The sequence below is a fragment of the Agelaius tricolor genome, unplaced genomic scaffold, assembly GCF_023055355.1.
Source record: "Agelaius tricolor isolate 1412-34295 unplaced genomic scaffold, bAgeTri1.0.p SCAF_57, whole genome shotgun sequence".
Lineage (NCBI taxonomy): Eukaryota > Metazoa > Chordata > Aves > Passeriformes > Icteridae > Agelaius > Agelaius tricolor.
In genome coordinates this window covers 883,977-900,904 of record NW_027269317.1, presented here as the reverse complement: position 1 = coordinate 900,904, position 16,928 = coordinate 883,977, and the positions used below count along the sequence as shown (strand labels likewise).

Sequence of the window (16,928 nt, the reverse complement as noted above, 5' to 3'; positions counted from 1 at the left end):
CTTTGGCCTTATTGTTAAGTCTGTAGAAAACGTTGGGAAACATTTGGGACCCCAGTTTAACACCCCTTCTCCCCGTTCCTCCCCTTGCATCCCTAAACTCTCTTCCCTGCCTCAGGCAGGATTGGGAGATGGATCCTGCCAGCAGGCGCAGGGTTGCTACCATCACCCTGACATCTCCCAGTGTCCCCTGTCCCCTCTCCAGGGCAGCACTGGCCATGCTGCCTTGGGCTCTCTCCTAACCCTCTTACCAATGCCCATGTACCCAGTTCTACTACCCCCAGTTGTTCTCCCAGATGGTGCCAGGAATGTGGCCAGCCCCGCCATCTTGTCTTCTCCCTCTCCAAGTTTTCCTGCCCTTTCTCCACAAAATGGTGCTGACCCCACAAAGGCAATGGCCATTTTGTCACCTCCCTGTTCTGCCAAAAACGACGCCTCTGACCCTCCTCCCACTTTCTCTATTCCTGTAATCGCGCCCTGCCCCTCTCTTCTGTGTCAGGAAGTGTGTCCATGTTGGGACTTCCCCTCTCTATCGGGAATCCCCTCCCCATTGTGCACACCAACCCTACCCCTTCCTCTCTTGACTCCTCCTGATGGTCCCTCCCATTCCCATTCCCACAACATTGGAGCCAGAAGTGGTGATGACAGCGACCAGAAGGAGCCCATATTGGCTTCCACAGCTGCCCACAAACAGGCAGATTCTGGCTGCCCCAAGAGGCTCCATGCAGTCATCAAGTGCCCTCCATCCTCCTTGGAGGATGAGAGTAGGTATTCCCAGACTTGGATTCTGGTCCTGAGTCTGAGGATCACTGGGCCAAGATGCAGAGGGAAGCCACTGGGAGGGCTCAGAGCTCACCAAAAAGATTGTGGGCTTGCCAATTATATGTAAACACAGCAGAAGGGTGACTGCAATCAACTCCTGGGAGCTGATCCCCTATGGGGAATTGAAGGAGCTCTGCAAAGTGGCTAAGGAATATGGTTGGGGGTTGCATTTCTTAAAAAACTTGCTGGGAGCCACCTTCTCTTCCTGTGTCTTAGTCGTGCATGAAAATAAAAATATAATGAATTGCCTACTCTCCCCGTGTCACAATCCATCCTTACGAACGGGTTTCGTGATTGTTCATGGATTTGATCTCAGGGTGCAAAAAACCGACACGGCACAGGGGGGTTTGCAGTGATAATCAAAAGAAATGCACCTTTATTGAATAACCAAATGCGTTGGGGAGGAATTGGGGAAAAAAAGGAAAAAGAAGGAAAAGAGGGAGGAAGAGAAAGGAAGGTATATAGCTACCAAACATAGAACAGCCAAGTCCTTTGATGTCCAGCTGATGGAGTTCACCAGGTCACGTCTGGGGAGATTTTGAAATCTCTAGCTAACTCAGAGGTTTTTATTCTGATAACACTATTGGAAATTGCGAGGGGGGTAAACAGATACAATAAGGAATAGATGTAACAGTTAGTCCATGTTCTCAGCAGTAAATGAGAGCCATTGTGTTCTTGGTCCAGCGGTCACAACCTGCAGGCAAACATCTCGCTTTGGTCAGCTTGCCTCCCCCACACACCTGCCCCGGGCTGGGGGTTTCAGTGCCAGTCCTTGGAAGGAGCAGAGGGGCCTTTTCACATGGGGGTTTCATGTCTCAGTCCTTGATGGAGAGGCTCCTTACATCTCAGTCTGTCTGTCACGGTGGTTGTAAAACAGGTGAGGGTCTTCTGTGGGGGGACCACCCAGAACTCAGGAGAAGTCCAGCCAGGCCGAGAGGTGGGACAGCTTCCAAGGCTATTGCTGCAAAAAGGCAAGATGCCCCCTTCTTCTTTCATTGGGCTCAGTGTAGCATACAGCAAACAACACCTGTGAACAATAGCTCAGCACTGTGCTCAGGTCTCGGAGCCGTTGGCACGTAACTTTCTCCAACAGGGCCAGAAACTTCAGACAAGGGTCTTTTCTTCAGTGGTCCCCAATGACGATCGTGAGGCAGATGAGAGAAACTTTGGACAGAGTCTCACACCCCGGTCGAGTACATGCTGTGGGAGAGGCAGTAAAAAAGGCATCTCAAATCACTGGCGGACACATATTCAAAAGATGCCAACAAACCAAATTTAACCCTTGAACAAATGGCAGGAGAAGGTGACTTCCAGAAGCCACAAGACCAAGCAAAGGACTTACAAGAAGCTGCACTTGGTGACATCACCACTGCTGCAAAGACATCCCTGCTTCTCACTCTCGACGACACCCTACCTACACAGAGCTTCACTAACATTAAACAAGGGCAAGTGAAATTTTCATAAAATTTGTTGACAGACTTAAAGTTCCACTTGAGAGACAAATAGAAAGCCCAGAGGCCAAGAAGGAAGTGCTAAATAAAATGGCCTTGGCAAAGGCAAACAATGAGTGCAAAACAATATTAAGAGCTCTCCCTTTGGACCCAGAACCTACAATCAACCAGATGGACGAGGCCTGCACCAAATTATCTTCCACTGAACACACCGTGGCAAGGGCAATCTCTAAGGGAGAGGGCCTTTTTAACATCCCAAGATGCTGCAAAATGTTTTAATTGTGGGGAACTGGGCCTTTTTTTGAAGGACTGTCCAGAATACACAATGCCTAAAGACCAGCAGCCACCAAAGAGGTGACATTCATCACACTGTATGGATTGCAACAGACATTCTAACAACTGTTCTCAGTTTTGTTATCACCAGTAACCTCACCACCACCAGCACCATTATCAGCCAAAAAACTTCCAACAGAGCACGGAGTGGCCCTGCGTGAAGACAGCAAATGGAAAGCTGTTTCACTGTACCCTCCCCACTATTCTGGAGGTCCAATACGTGGGAAATTCCCGCGGAGCTCTTCATACTCCGAACAACAGACCAGAGTGACCAAGGCTTTCCAGCAAGTTCAGGTCAGGACGTGACACCAACTGGTGAGTGCTTTGTCTATACAATTTGATGACTCTGCTTTCTATCGTATTCCCACCAGAAAATATGGACCCCTAGAGGGCCTGAGGGATGTACTGGTAATAGGTAATTGTATTCATGGACCAAATGAAATACATATTATAGTGGAAGTGCAAACTGTTGGGCCAAGTGACGAAATCACAGTCACTTTCTGCTGCACAAAACCACCACACTTCCTGCACAGAGAGACTGTGATCGCCCAAGCCTTTTTATTGCCATTAAGCATAGACAATATCCCAGAGCACCCAATGGCATTCTGGGTTGAAATCATGGGCCAAGATAAGCCCCTTATAAAGTGCAGTCAGTTGAATAAAGGTAATGACATCCACCTACAAGGGATGGTGGACACAGGGGCCAACGTTACTATCATTACACAACCTCAATGGCCCCTGAACCAGGAGCTGACTCCTGTCACTGGAGTCACCTCAGTGATTGGAGGAGCTGCCATCTCCATGAGGAGCGAGCGTATTATCACAACAGAGGGACTGGAGGGCCAAACTGCCACCATCAGGCCATTTGTAGTCAGGGCACTCACCACCCTGTGGGCCAGGGACCTGTTGTCCCAGTGGGGAGCTTGACTTGATATTCCACCTCTGTCCCGGGATTTCTATTTGGGGCCACTGCAGAGTGCACCACCCCACAATCACCTGGAAGACTGACACCCCACCGTGGGTGGATCAGTGGCCACTCTCAACAGAGAAATTACATACCCTCGAGCTTCTAGTGGAAGAGCAGCTCTCCAAGGGCCACATTGTACCTACCAACAGCCCTTGGAACTCCCCTGTCTTTGTTCTCAAAACACCTGGCAAGGACAGGTGGACGCTCCTCCATGATCTTTGTAAAATTAACGATGTCATTGCAGTCTAGCCTTCTCTCTCCCTTCATGCTTCCCCATGATTGGAGACTGGTGGTCATGGATATCAAAGGCCACTTTTTAAACATCGCTCTCTATCCTTGAGATGCTCCCAGATTCGCTTTTTCCATCCCCTCCCTAACAGACAGGCACCTCTGAAGCGGTACCACCGGTGAGTCCTCCCCAAACTGAGAAAAACTCCCCTATATATGCCAGTGGTACATGGCCCTTGTCCTATCTCCCATCCAAAGGACCTTCCCAGATGTCATTATCCTACATTATATGGATGACATTCTGTCTTGGTTTGAAGACAGGTGTCTGCTAAGGAAGGCAGGAGCTTTCTGTGAAATGGAAAATGTAAATTCCCTTCCTCTGAATTATTTTAATTTTGAAATTAAAAGGCTCTCCAGCAAAGATATGGGAATAAGAATACCAGTTCTTTGCTAGGAAAATTAAAATACAAACGCAATAGTACAAACAAAAAAACCCCACTGGCAGAGTCAGAATATGACCTGACACCCTGTGGGTCACAGTGGTGGTAGCAGTCCTATTAAATGGAGGCTGCAGTGCTCCTGCAGTGACAGGTGGGGTTCTGTTGAAGCAGTGATCCTGTCGAAGGGTGGAGTTTTCCTCTCAAGGTCCAGTGGTGGCGTAGATGGGCCTGGACTTCCCCTGGGAATGCAGTGGAAAAGAAAGCTGCTCCTCTGGGAATCCAGTGGGAAAAGGCTGTCTCTCTTCTTCCAAATGTCAAATTATATCCAGGTAGGAATGCTTGGCTCCTCCCTCTGGCCGGAGCATCTCACAATGAGATGATGAAATTGTTATCAGTCATGCAGTGACACTCAAGGGCCCAATAACAGAAGATATCTCCCAGAGGGGGGATTGTTGAGGAAGAGATAAAGTAAACTGTTGTAAGAGACGGTCCAAAGTTTCCCTTATTTGCCTCACAACCATCACAAGGACAGAGAGGAAGACCCTGAAGACCCTGGCTGGAGTTCTGGCCTGGTTGGGGTGGATGCTCGCCAAGTGATTGTTTGCAGCTGTGCTTGCTGTGCCCCCACGTTACAACTGCTTTGAGCAGGGGCTGACAGGGAGCGGCTTGCTCTGTACACTTACACCTGCTTCACCATCCCTGCTCATCACAATGGCCCATGAATTTCCCCACCTCTTGGCCAGATGAACTTTCTGGGGTAACTCTGGTGATCCCCCCATAGAAGATCCCTCATATGCCTCACAAGCACTGTAAGAGAAGCCTCCTCCCAAGGACTGAGACTGAGACCCTTAAAATTCTAACACAGGGGCGCGGGCCTGACTGAAGTGGGATGTTTGCCAAGTGTTGCCTGCAGGTGTGTTTGCTGCACCAAGACTGGTTTCTCATAGACACCAATCCTGAAAACAATGGGTCTCGCTCACCGCTGAGATTGATTTGTCCTGTTTTGGAACATGGACTGTCTTACTCATTTTCAATAGACTTATTCTCCATTGTCTTTTATCTGTTCTCCCCTTGGTGGATGACTATAAAAGACCCCTGAGTTATGCAAAGAATTTGAGATTCTCCCCCACGTGACAAGATGGATCTATTGGCTGGACCACGAGGATTTTGTCTCTCTGTTGGTAGCTATTCCCACCCTTGTCTTCTTCTCTCTCCCTCTATCCTTTATCTCCTTTCTAATCCTTCTATTGCTTCTGCTGTGGGCACTCAATAAAAGGTGCATTTGTTTTGATCAAGACTGAAATCCCCTCTCTGTTGTTTTTGCACTCTGAGATCAGTTAATGAACCATCACAACCCCACTTGTATGAGTGGATCGTGACATTAAATTGGCGTCATGGACAGGATTCTGGCAGACAGAGGGGTTTGCAGGGTTGTGTGTAGTCTGTAACAGGGGAAGGATGTTTCACTCCAGCCGCACCGAGCCCGATACCCTGAAAGGGGTGAGTGGTTGTCTAAAAAGGAAAGGGAGTGACTCAAATTTCCCACAAACTGCACATGCCTAGGTGAAAAGCACCCCCATACTCAATTGAGGGCTCTGCCTTCAGAATTTCACAAAAGATCTCTTAGTGCAAAAAGGGAAACTGTTTTTGTGTATGTGTGAATCTGGACTGTCTGGGAAGTGAAGGGACTACTTGAAGTAACTGAGTAGAACCTCCCAGGCACATTTAGTCTCTTCACCCACCCAGGGAAGCAAGGGAAACACAGCAGAGGCTGTGTGGTTGTGTGCCTTAAGTCTACACCTCCCTGTCATGGTTTTGGTCCCTTCACAAAATGACTGAAAACCTCAGCTCAAAACTTAAAGCTGAATTTTATGCTCTACTAGCCAAACACAATGCCAAACTTTCTCTGGGAGGAGAAGAACGGGCACAAAGTAACTGATTTAATTTGGAAAATGTTATTGATAGAGCCTGTTCTTTACAACATGAAATAAAATTTAAACTGGGCAAAAATAAAACTATTCTCTGCTCAGTTTTGGGAGCTTGTCTCACAGCAGCTATAAAAACTCTCTTAAAGTGAAGAAGTGAGGAAAAAGCTATAATGGACTCCCTTCAAAACCTAGTTGAAATTTGGAAAAAAATTAAATGAAGAAAGGAATGAGATCCATCTGTTACGAGCTGCCCTTAGAGAGGAACATGTTAAGAATTCACTGAATGCTGATTCCTCAACACAGGCAGAGGAAAACATTAAACAGATTCATCCCCATAAGGAACTAGAGGCAGTAAAAAAACTGTGGAGAAAACTGCTGCCCTCATTTGAGATCCTTGGTTAAAACAGAATATAATTATATTAATGATGAAGATTTTGAACCACATATCACAACTAAACAAATACCATTCAGCACTACCAAATTGGCTGAGCTGAAGAAAGAATTTGGGCGCCTCCCACAAGAATCGGAGATAGAATATGTCTTCCAAGTGTCCCTCACTGGTGGAGATCAAATTAAATTAACTGAACAGGAGGCCAGTGGGTACTGGGGACATGGAGTTTTCCTAACAACAGGAGATAAGCGTGACACGTGGTCCCTGACACAATGTGTGCCTTTCTGGGCCAGGGGAATTAATCCTTTGGAAAGGGGAGACCCTTTAGCTATAGTCAGTGCCCCCGACCAACTTTTGGAAGGCGCCCACAAAGCCACCTGCCTGCAAATGATTCATGAAAAAAGTTGATTCCTGGTTTTCAGTCACCAGTGCAATTACCTGTAAAGCCTGAAATTATGACTCCTTTAATTTGAGGGCTTCCTAAACCTACAGCAATTATTTTACAGAAAACCATAATGGCCTTGGGTCCCATAGAGAGACTAGATAGATTCCTTGGTAACCCCACTGACCAAACTGGATCTACTGATCCTGGTTTCACTCCATACTCCATCCCCTCACAGCCCCCAGCTTCTCAATCTGATTCACCTGCCAGTAGCCATAAAGTTTGGACATGGAGCGAGGTTGCAGTAGATTTGATTAATTACAGTAGATGATATGGACCTGTAAAAACCCTGGAGGAGAAATCAGAAAAAACAAACGGTGTTTGGTTTATCAGGGCTCCTCACGGTGAAAATTTAGGGAAGGGAAAACAGATCTCTAACTGCCAACGTTGGTGGTTGTTGGAAGTTAAAAGGGGGGTCCCCAGAGAGGTGATGGATGGTTTGTCCCTTGATAAATTACAGAAAATAATAACTAATTGGCACTATCGAAAACCGAATTTATCAGTTCAACCCAGTGCACCCCTCCCTTCTCAGAATCCAGCCAGTGAGCCAAAAGAAACCCTCTCCCAGCCTCTCCCTCAGAATTTAGAATGTGAGCCAAAGCAAACACAGAACCAGAGAAACTAGGCTCTCCATCCCTTATAGGTGAGCAAAGGGCTGGAGCATGGATGGATCTGAGAATGCTCACTAAACATAAATCAGGAGATATATTGATCACAGCTATCACAGGCCTCAAACAGGCACTTGTAACCTTTCTGATTGACACTGGGGCACAAATCTCTGCACTAACAAAAAGGATGCCCAGAAGTGTAGAATTGTTCCAACAAAGAAACAATGATGTGCTTTAAATGCCCTAGGAACTACAGAATCTATGAATGTGGCCTTAGTAAAACTCACGCTCCATGGAGAGGAGTGTGGGAAAGACATTCTGTGCTGTCCTTGTGAGCTGTCAGGGCCTCCTGAAGATAAGGAGAAGCCCCATATCTCTCCTGAAGGAACACCAAGGTCGTTACCATGGAGACCAGAGGAAGGAGAGAAAGTTGGGAGATATGGACTCTGGCTGGCTCCCAGAGTGTCCTGGCTCCCTGGTCGCCTGCTGGGAACTTTTTTTCTCTTTTATCGCCAATGGGCATTGTATATGTGTTAGATGGGTGGCAATATCTGGAAGAACTATAAAAGCTATGTTGGTTTAATAAATTTCTCTCTTGCAACCTTTTGATGGAGTCGTGTATTATTGTACTGTGTCATGCTCTATAATGACAGAGGAGAATGAATTAGTTCTCAAAATGGTAATTGGGGATATTCCAAACAATTTATTAGGGATGGATGTTATTGCTGGGAGGCAGTGGGAAGATTCTGAGGGATTCCTGTGGTCATTTGGTGTGCCACGTCTTAACATTAGACTGCTCCAAGCTGCATCCTCCTCACTGTCTAGCAAAATTACTCATGTAAAACAATACCCTCTACCTTCTGGTGCCAAAGAGAGCATCAACTGGTTATACAGGACTTGTGAGACCAAGGAGTAATAGTCAATACCCATTCTGTTTTCAACTTGCCAGTGTGGCCAGTTTGGAAACCCAATGAGAAGTGGAGGCTGACAGTAGACTTCTGCAGGCTTAATGCCAACACAGACCCTCTTACAGCAGCGGTCCCAAATTTGGCTGAATTAATGACATCAATTCAAGAAAAAGCTCACTCATTCATGGCAACTATAGATGTCAAAGACATGTTTTTTATGATACCTACACAGCCAGAAGATATGGACTGTTTTGCCTTCACATGGGAAGGACAGCAATACACTTTCACTAGGCTTCCCCAAGGCTACAAACACTCCCCCACTTTGGCCCACCCTACTTTTGCCCAGGAATTAGAACAAATACCCAAACCTGATCCTGTAGCTGTTTATCAATACATTGATGACATTCTGGGGGGGGGGTGAAATAGAGGTAGTAGGGAAACATCAGCAGAAAATAATCTCCCATTTAGAAAGTCTTGATTTGCAGATGCCCCCAGAGAAAATTCAGAAGTCTTCTCAGGAAGTGAAGTTTTTGGGAATTTGCTGGAAAGGAGGTATGACATGTATTCCACCTGATATCCTAACCTCTTTAGATCAGATCAAAATGCCTGAATCCAGGAAAGATCTCCAGCAAGCTCTAGGATTATTAGTGTTCTGGAGAAAACACATTCCAGATCTTTCAATAATTGCCAGGCCCCTTTATGACTTGCTGAGCAAACGGGGTGAAATGGGATTGGACTCCTTCTCAGGAGGAAACATTGCAATTGCTGTTTTTTGAAGCAACAGCTCACCAAGCACTGCACCCTGTCCATCCCACAGATCCCTTTCAGGTGGAATGGGGATTTGGCTCCTCAGGGCTGTCAGTACAGCTACGGCAGCAGGGTCCTGAGGGTCCGATGTGTGGGAGGTTAAGATATTGCGATGTTACGGTCAGGCAGAACCCCTCCCCTTTTACTGTTACCTTTTACCGTTAACCCCTGTTATAAATGACCTGGTTCAACTGTTAATCAAGGCCATTTTACCGTCCACCACATTGGTGTGTGCGTGTACTTGGTCCATGTGGCAAAGGTGCTGCCACCAAGCCGTTCTTGACCCGGGACCCCATGCCCCAAGTGTCGGCAACAAGTGGTGCCGAAACCCGGGACAATCCGGGAAGCAGGAACCGCCTGGGCGAGTGAACGGCAGCCGGAGCAGCAGGACTGTCCCCGGCAGAGAGGACGCTCCCAGAGGACCGGCGAGAGGGGAAAGTCTCGCGCTTAGGACCGGCAAAGGAGGAAGTCTGGCGCCGAGGACCGGCGAAGGAGAAAATGGAGTACCTCCCAAAGGTCATTTTTAAAATTCATAGGCAGTGGGGCGTAGACTGCGAGCCAGGAGATTTTATCCTCGTAGTGTCGACGCTTCTGCGGATTGGGGTTATTGGGCAGCTGGTGGATATTTTCCACCTCGAAGTGTGGGATAGTTGTACCGGGGCCCTAGCAGAGGAGGCTTTGTCCTCAGGCTCGGGGCGAAATCTTAAATTATGGGGCAGAGTCATTCAGGCTCTGCGAAAAGTTCAGCAGGAGCAGGAAATGTGGAAAACCACACAGGACTGTTTGCAGGCGGGGCCCTGGCAGGGTGTGGGGGCGGCCGCGCAGACTGCGGGTGATCGTGAGTCTGCCGAGTGTGGGGATTTACAGCCGCGGGCACGCTCTTCGCAGCTCCCAAGCTCAGGCACGCTGGCTGAGGGGAAAAAGCGGTCATTTGGGACGGGCTGCTAGAGGAAGCGCGAGGTGCAGCCGTTAACTTAGAGACATGGGGTGCTGCCATTAACTCAGAGGCGCGGGGCGCTGCCATTGACTCGGAGGCGCGGGGCGCTGCCATTGACTCGGAGGCGCGGGGCGCTGCCATTGACTCAGAGTCCGAGGGAGCCTGGGCGGGGCCTCCGCCTTACGCGCCACGGGGTGGTGGGCGCCAGAAGGGGGGGATGCGGACACGGGCGTGATTGGCAGAGACAGAGAAGGTCTGCAGGACAGCGCAGACACGCGCGGACAAAAAGGAAGGAAAAGACACGGAGGGGGAGCTGACGCCGCTTGAAGCATGGGGTGGAAATCTCATTACAAGGCACTGGCCTCCCCCAGCAGGAGGCGGGGCAAGCCTAGAGGGAGGGAGCGGCCCAATGCTAAGACAAATGGGCGAGGTCAAAGCCTGACAGAGGGTTTTACCAATTCCATCTGGCCAAAAGATCAAGCGCGCATCCTAGCAACCGCCCTGCTGGCTTTAAATCAGTTCCCCAGGGGAGACGAAACAAAAAGTCCTGCCCAGAGGCACTGGGCCACCCGGGCACTAGAGGAAGGCCCACAAGTCATGATTAAAAATTAGTTAGGAGAATGGGAAACGGGTTGGAGGCTGGTACTCACAGGGTGAGGGTACACAGCCGTCAAGAAAAATAGTAAAATTAAATGGTGCCCGCTTAAGTCGATAAAACTGGACCTTCAGGGCAAAAACTAATGAAATTTGTAAAGCTTGTTTCGCAGGACTGAATCCTCAGACGCCCCCATGGCCCGTATACCCCGCTTCCTAAAGGCTGTGACGAATCATCAAGCAGCCCGATGGCAGACCATACCGGGGTCGTGAAAAACTCAGTGACCAAACTAAAGGAGAGGCCGGCGCAGAGAAGGACTGGGGGAAAAAGCTCAACAAAAATGTTATCAGTCATGGTTCACATAAATGTTGTTTTTGAAAGTCTTGTTTTAAGTGGTATCCATCAAGTAGAGTTCCAACTCTGGCCAGGTTCTGGCTCTACTTGAATGGAATGATCGCCAATCAGCCCAGAGTTTTTCTGTGTCAAAAGGTTCAAAGAGAGTTTTGGAGAAACGTGAATCCGGACATGAGGTCTCAACATCACTCTTCTTTTAAGGTCAGCTGTCGCAGACTCTGGGAGGATAGTTCGGTGCTGTGGTAAATGTATGATTTCAAATCGTCAACTGTGTTAACAATTATCAGCCAAAAAACTGAGGAAGTCCTGCAAAGATACCCTAAGTCATGGTTCAGTCAGCCCCCATGACTGATTGCCCTTGGTTCCACCTTATTAGGCCCTATTATTGATCTTGGACCTTATATTTTAAACAAGTTAGTGTTGTTTATTAAAAACCAGTTAGAAATAGTTACCATTTCACCATCCACCACATTGGTGAGTGCGTGTACTTGGTCTGTGTGGCAAAGGTGCTGCCACCGAGCCGTCCTTGACCCGGGACGCCACGCCCCAAGTGGTGGCAACACCGAGGAGGCCTGTTGGTTTCTATTCCTGTGGTTTCAAAGATGCTGAGAAAAGATACACTACCTGGGAAAAAGGATTGTTTGTGGTTAGCTTAGCTCTCATAGAAGTGGAAAAAATTGCACAACAACAACCAGTTGTCTTGAGAGGCCCTTTCAAAGTTATTAAGACAGTCACTACTGGGACCCCCCACCCCACCCCCGCCGACAGGGTGGCCCAAAGGGCCTCAGCTGCAAACTGGTATGCTCAGATTGAACATTACTGTAACATTTTCTCAATAACAGAAGGAGCTGTAAAAAATTTAGTGATCCAAGAAACTGAGAATTTGGGCAGCAGCCATGACAAACCTGCCTCTGTAATTAAAACAGCCCCTCCTTTCTCCACCAAACGATCAGCAAATTCTTGGTTCCCTGATGCCTCTGCTAAACAGGAGGGGAAGGTGTGGAGATACAGGGCAGCAGCCCTCCACATTTCCTCTGGTGAACGAATCATTACCGAGGGAGAAGGCAGTGCTCAGGTTGGGGAGCTGAGAGCTGTTTGGAGTGCTTTCCAACATGAGGTACAGAATACCTCTCCTGTCTGCATCTACACGGACTCCTATGCTGTGTATAAAGGATGTACTGAGTGGCTTCCTTTTTGGCAGCAAAATGATTGGGAAGTTAACAGAATTCCAGTATGGCAAAAGGAAAAGTGGCAAGAAATTTTAAACATCGCAAGCCAAGGGAATTTTGGTAGGGTGGGCAGCCTTTCATCAGACAGATGGAAATCCAGCAGGAGAGTGGAACAATAAAGCTGATGGTTTAGCAAGACTAAGTCCCCTGAAAAGGAACAAATTACAGAGGACTGGGATCAACTATTAGAATGGCTGCATGTAAAAAGACAGCACACAGGTGTGAAAGATTTGTACAAGGAAGCTCTGGCGCAGCGTTGGCCTGTCACCAAGGAAAGGTGTAAAACATGCGTATCAACCTGTGAGCAATCGCAGACTGGAGACTGGAGAGACATCCTTTGGAAGATGACCCTCTGCATTTCAGAAAGGGTAAAGGCTTATGGGACGCGTGGCAGGTAGACTATATTGGACCCTTTAAGAAGTCAGGAGTAAAACACTTTGTGCTAGTAGGAGTAGAAATTGTATCTGGGATGGTCCAGGCCAATGTTTTTAAAAGACCTACAGGAGATAATACTGTAAAAGCATTGCAGGGATGGTTTGGAATTTTCCCAAAACCACAGGAAATACAATCTGATAATGGGTCCCACTTCACTGCTAGAATTGTACAGGATTTGGCAAAAAATGAAGGAATTAAATGGACTTTTCACACCCCTTACTACCTTCAAGCTAACGGGATCGTGGAAAGGATCAATGGTCTTTTGGAATGACTTTTGAAACCAGAGGAGGGAAATTGGGATGTTCGGTTATGGGAAGCTGTGAAAAGTGTGAATGACAGATGGGGGGGTAAATGGGTGTCCCAAAATCACTGTTTTTTGCCCCATAGCTCCAAGCATAATTGCCTCTCTAGGGAGACCAGCTGATTTCAAGATTCCAGCATATTACCCTGGACAACCTGTTCTGGTGGACCTCCCTACTGTAGGGGAACTACCACTAGTGCTAAAAACCCCTCTGAATAAACATGCATGGGTAGCCTCTGATGCTCTAGGGAGAGAGCATCGGATAAATACACACTGGATAATTCCATCATTCTAACTTTTTCTGTCCCTTAGTGGCAGGATTCTGTTGTGTTTACTTTTACAGAAGAACCCTGAGGGACATGAGGATCATCTGAATCATGATAACACTGGTGATACTTTTCTGCATCCTACCACAATTCTGTGGACAGAATCCTGCTGAGTGGTCGTGGTCTGAAGCTACCATCCATCACACTAATGTTCTAGGACCATATCCCAAGGGTCACCACCTGAACCTAGAGCCTATAGTGCTGCATGACTCTGAGATATATCGCCCAAGTGAGTGGGGATGGGATCAGAAGGACTGGACTAGAGCCCTAACTGGAACAATTGGTGAGTCGATTGTGGTAGCGTGCAGAAAAGTGGAAGGATCTCTCTATGAGAAAGCCACCTCCATTGCAGGTGCTGGAAATTTTTTAGAACCAGATGGAAAAAACTATTTGCACATCCCTACAACAGAACTGTGTCCTACGACAAAGTGGGAGTGTACCAAACAAATTCCCCTCACTCTGTGCTGCTGGCAGGAGTATGTTGGTAACTACACTTTAGGCCCCAGAACCAACAATGCAATTACAAAGGATTGTAGAAATTAATCAACTGATTGCTGGCATAATTTTACTTTAGCCAAACCAACTTATGTGACATGCCATTGGCAAAATAACTTGACAAATCCATTAATTTTAAAAGGCCTGGTTTACAAACTTAAGATAAATGCTATAACAAAGCCCACACTGAGTACAGTAGTCACACCCCAGTGGGTAGAAAGGACTGAGAGCACCCTTAGTCAACTTGATACTGAATGCCCTTGGTCCCACGCTTTTGTTCATTTTTCCGGATCCATGGGAAATGTGAGGGATTTAAACCTATCACTGTCATTATGCATGAAAATCAGATATACACTAGGCAGGGATGGGAAAACCAAAAAACCTGGCAGCTTCAAGGGATAGTGGGGAAAAAAATTAGTACAGGATCCGAATGATTAACGGAACTACCCATAGAAACGCAACCTCAATCGGTGTTTTGACAGATCAAACAAATAAGCATGAAAAGGTTTGTACGCACCCAAGCTTACAGGATTGTTGGCACAATTTTACATTGGCACAAACCATGGAAGTGGTTTGTCTTTGGTCCAAAAAGTGTAGGCCTGTAGAACTTTCTTTTACATTTATAGTAAATGCTATAGCCCAACTGGTTACAATTTACACCACCACCACTCCAGCCCAACCACCGCTTATGCTTAGCCCAAGAATTTTTGAAAATGGACCAGATATAATTAGGAAACCAGGAAAACAACAAATACTGTTCAATCCAGCATGGTCTCTTAAACAAGTCAAATTGCTGGTGCAAAGTAATGTCTCAGAAATTCAGCCGGCCTGTTCACCTTTTTTGCAAACTTCCTTTGAGGGTTGGATGACCTGGTTGCAAAAGCGGAACTCTTTTAAAAGACGGACGCTAAGAGACATAACCGGTGTTGTGGGAACAGGATTGGGAATTCTAAAGAGTATTGATTCAGAAGTATTAATGAATAAAATTGGCTACTACAACTAGAGATTTGACCAAGTTACAACAACTACTGCAGTCGTCCTTATTGGTTTTAGGAACACACCAGTGGCTGCTATCAAACATTTTGCCAAATTGGGAAAAGGAAAATGTAAATGACCATAAGTTGATAATTGATGCACTCGGTGCTACACAAAACAACGTTTCTTTGGCTCTCAGCTGTATCCAGGCATAATTGTGGATGCAGTCAGTTGCTGCCTCAATGATAAGAGAAGGTGAAGAAGCACTTTTCCTACTGAAATTTGGAAAATAATTTGGGACAGTGCCACTGACTTTGAAAGAGAATTGCAATCCTGGTGGAACTTAGTGAATTTTACTTACAATCCCATTACAAACACAGCCATGGCTTTTGTGTTAACCATACGTAATGCCTCAGTGCATTTGATATTTCCTATGATTGCATTAGGGCTGAATGATGATGGAGCTGTTCTCTATCCTTATGAGCATTGGGAATGGCCCGTCAAATGGGTGAGAAACGGTAAAATGTTAATTTAGAATCTTGTATTGTCTGAGAACAACAAGGGCTCATCTGTGAAAGCAATGCAGTCATAGCTCAAGACATTTGTTTAGACACAGAGCAAAATATCTCTCATTTTGAAATTCATCCTAATGAGACTTCTGAAACAGTCCTTACATACATAGGCAATAGATGTGCATGCTTAGAACTGCTTGTGATTTTGTATTCGTTGACAATGTTGTAGTAGATACCAAAAATCATTCAAATTTCTGTGCTTGTAACTTTACCAAGATTACAGGATGGGATTTCTCTTATGAAGCTCCAGTTCACCTCTCACTACCCATTGCAATCCAACTACACACTGATTCACAAACTGATGCCTACTCCTATTGGGATGGATCTCACTTTGGTAAGACAACTGCTGCTCCATCGAGACTTAGTTGAAATCCTTGAGAAGATTGAGAAAAACGCACAGAAAGCCCTGGTGACTGTTCATCACAATGTGAGACAGATACCCCGTGTCATGGAAAGGGTGGAGAAAGATGCCGAGCACAGGGGGTGGGATACTCTTTTAGGTGGTCTCCTACTGCCACGGGTGTCCTGAGCAGTCTGTGTCATCCCATTGTTATCCTTTTGCTACCAATTCTGCTTGGTTTTATTTTATCAGCAGTCCCATTCGTTATGAATTGGAGCATGAAACAGCTGACAAGATTGATGTCTATAGTTCATGCACACAACTTGGCTGATGTCCTATGCACTGTGAACATCCCCAAGACTTTGACACAAAGCGATTATGAATGAAGCATATGTGTTTTGGAATAATCCTTAATTTCCATTTATGATTTTGTGGGAATTACTTTCGATTTTTAGTGAATTGTTTTAGAAAATCATTTTTTGAAGTTAATGCTTGTATTAGGATTTGTTAATTGTGTTTGCTTTTGATTATTTGTGATTTGTTTTAACCATTTGAAAATTGTTATAAAAGTAATATTGTTTTAATTATTAAACAATTTGTGAAATTTGATATGATAATCAATATTAATTATGTTTGTTTATTGTTTCCCTTTTTCCCCTCCTTTCCTATCCTTTCTTTTCCTTCTCTCTCTTTTTCCTCTCTTTCTGTTGTCCCTATTTTTCCGGGTTATACTACCAACGTACGGCGAGTTCTGCAGACCCATCAGTGACACTCCAGAGTTCTGCTGATGAAGATCCCTCAAGACAATCGTGAGTCACAGGGTCATGTGAGAGTCTGTCCGAATTTTCCCTCATCTGCCTCACAATCGTCACTGGGGGACCACTGAAGAGAAGACCCCCCCTGTCTTAAATCTCTGGCTCCAAAGGAGAAAGTCATGTGCCAGAGACCTGAGAGCGTTGCCAAGCCACTGTTTGCACAGGTGCTGTTTGCTGTATGCTACACTGAGCCCAATGAGAAGAAGAAGGAAGCACCGTGCCCTTTTTGCAA

General features: G+C 46.3%; 1 protein-coding gene and 1 pseudogene across 12 annotated transcripts in view; one reads left to right on the top strand and one right to left on the bottom strand.

Annotated features, from left to right (window-relative positions):
- Nucleotides 1-16,928, bottom strand: part of LOC139604922 (zinc finger protein ZFP2-like) — a 178,318-nt gene that overhangs the window by 29,161 nt on the left and 132,229 nt on the right. For 6 of the 12 annotated variants that reach the window (XR_011684154.1, XR_011684167.1, XR_011684165.1 and 3 more), the window contains exon 3: nt 1,166-2,019. The exons of the other annotated variants lie outside the window; for them this stretch is intronic. The gene's annotated coding sequence lies outside the window, so the exon portion shown is untranslated. Of the gene's footprint in view, nt 1-1,165; nt 2,020-16,928 lie in introns of those variants that run through there. 12 annotated transcript variants of the gene reach the window in all.
- The window catches only part of LOC139604975 (zinc finger protein 271-like), a 254,765-nt pseudogene that overhangs the window by 187,689 nt on the left and 50,148 nt on the right, over nt 1-16,928 (top strand).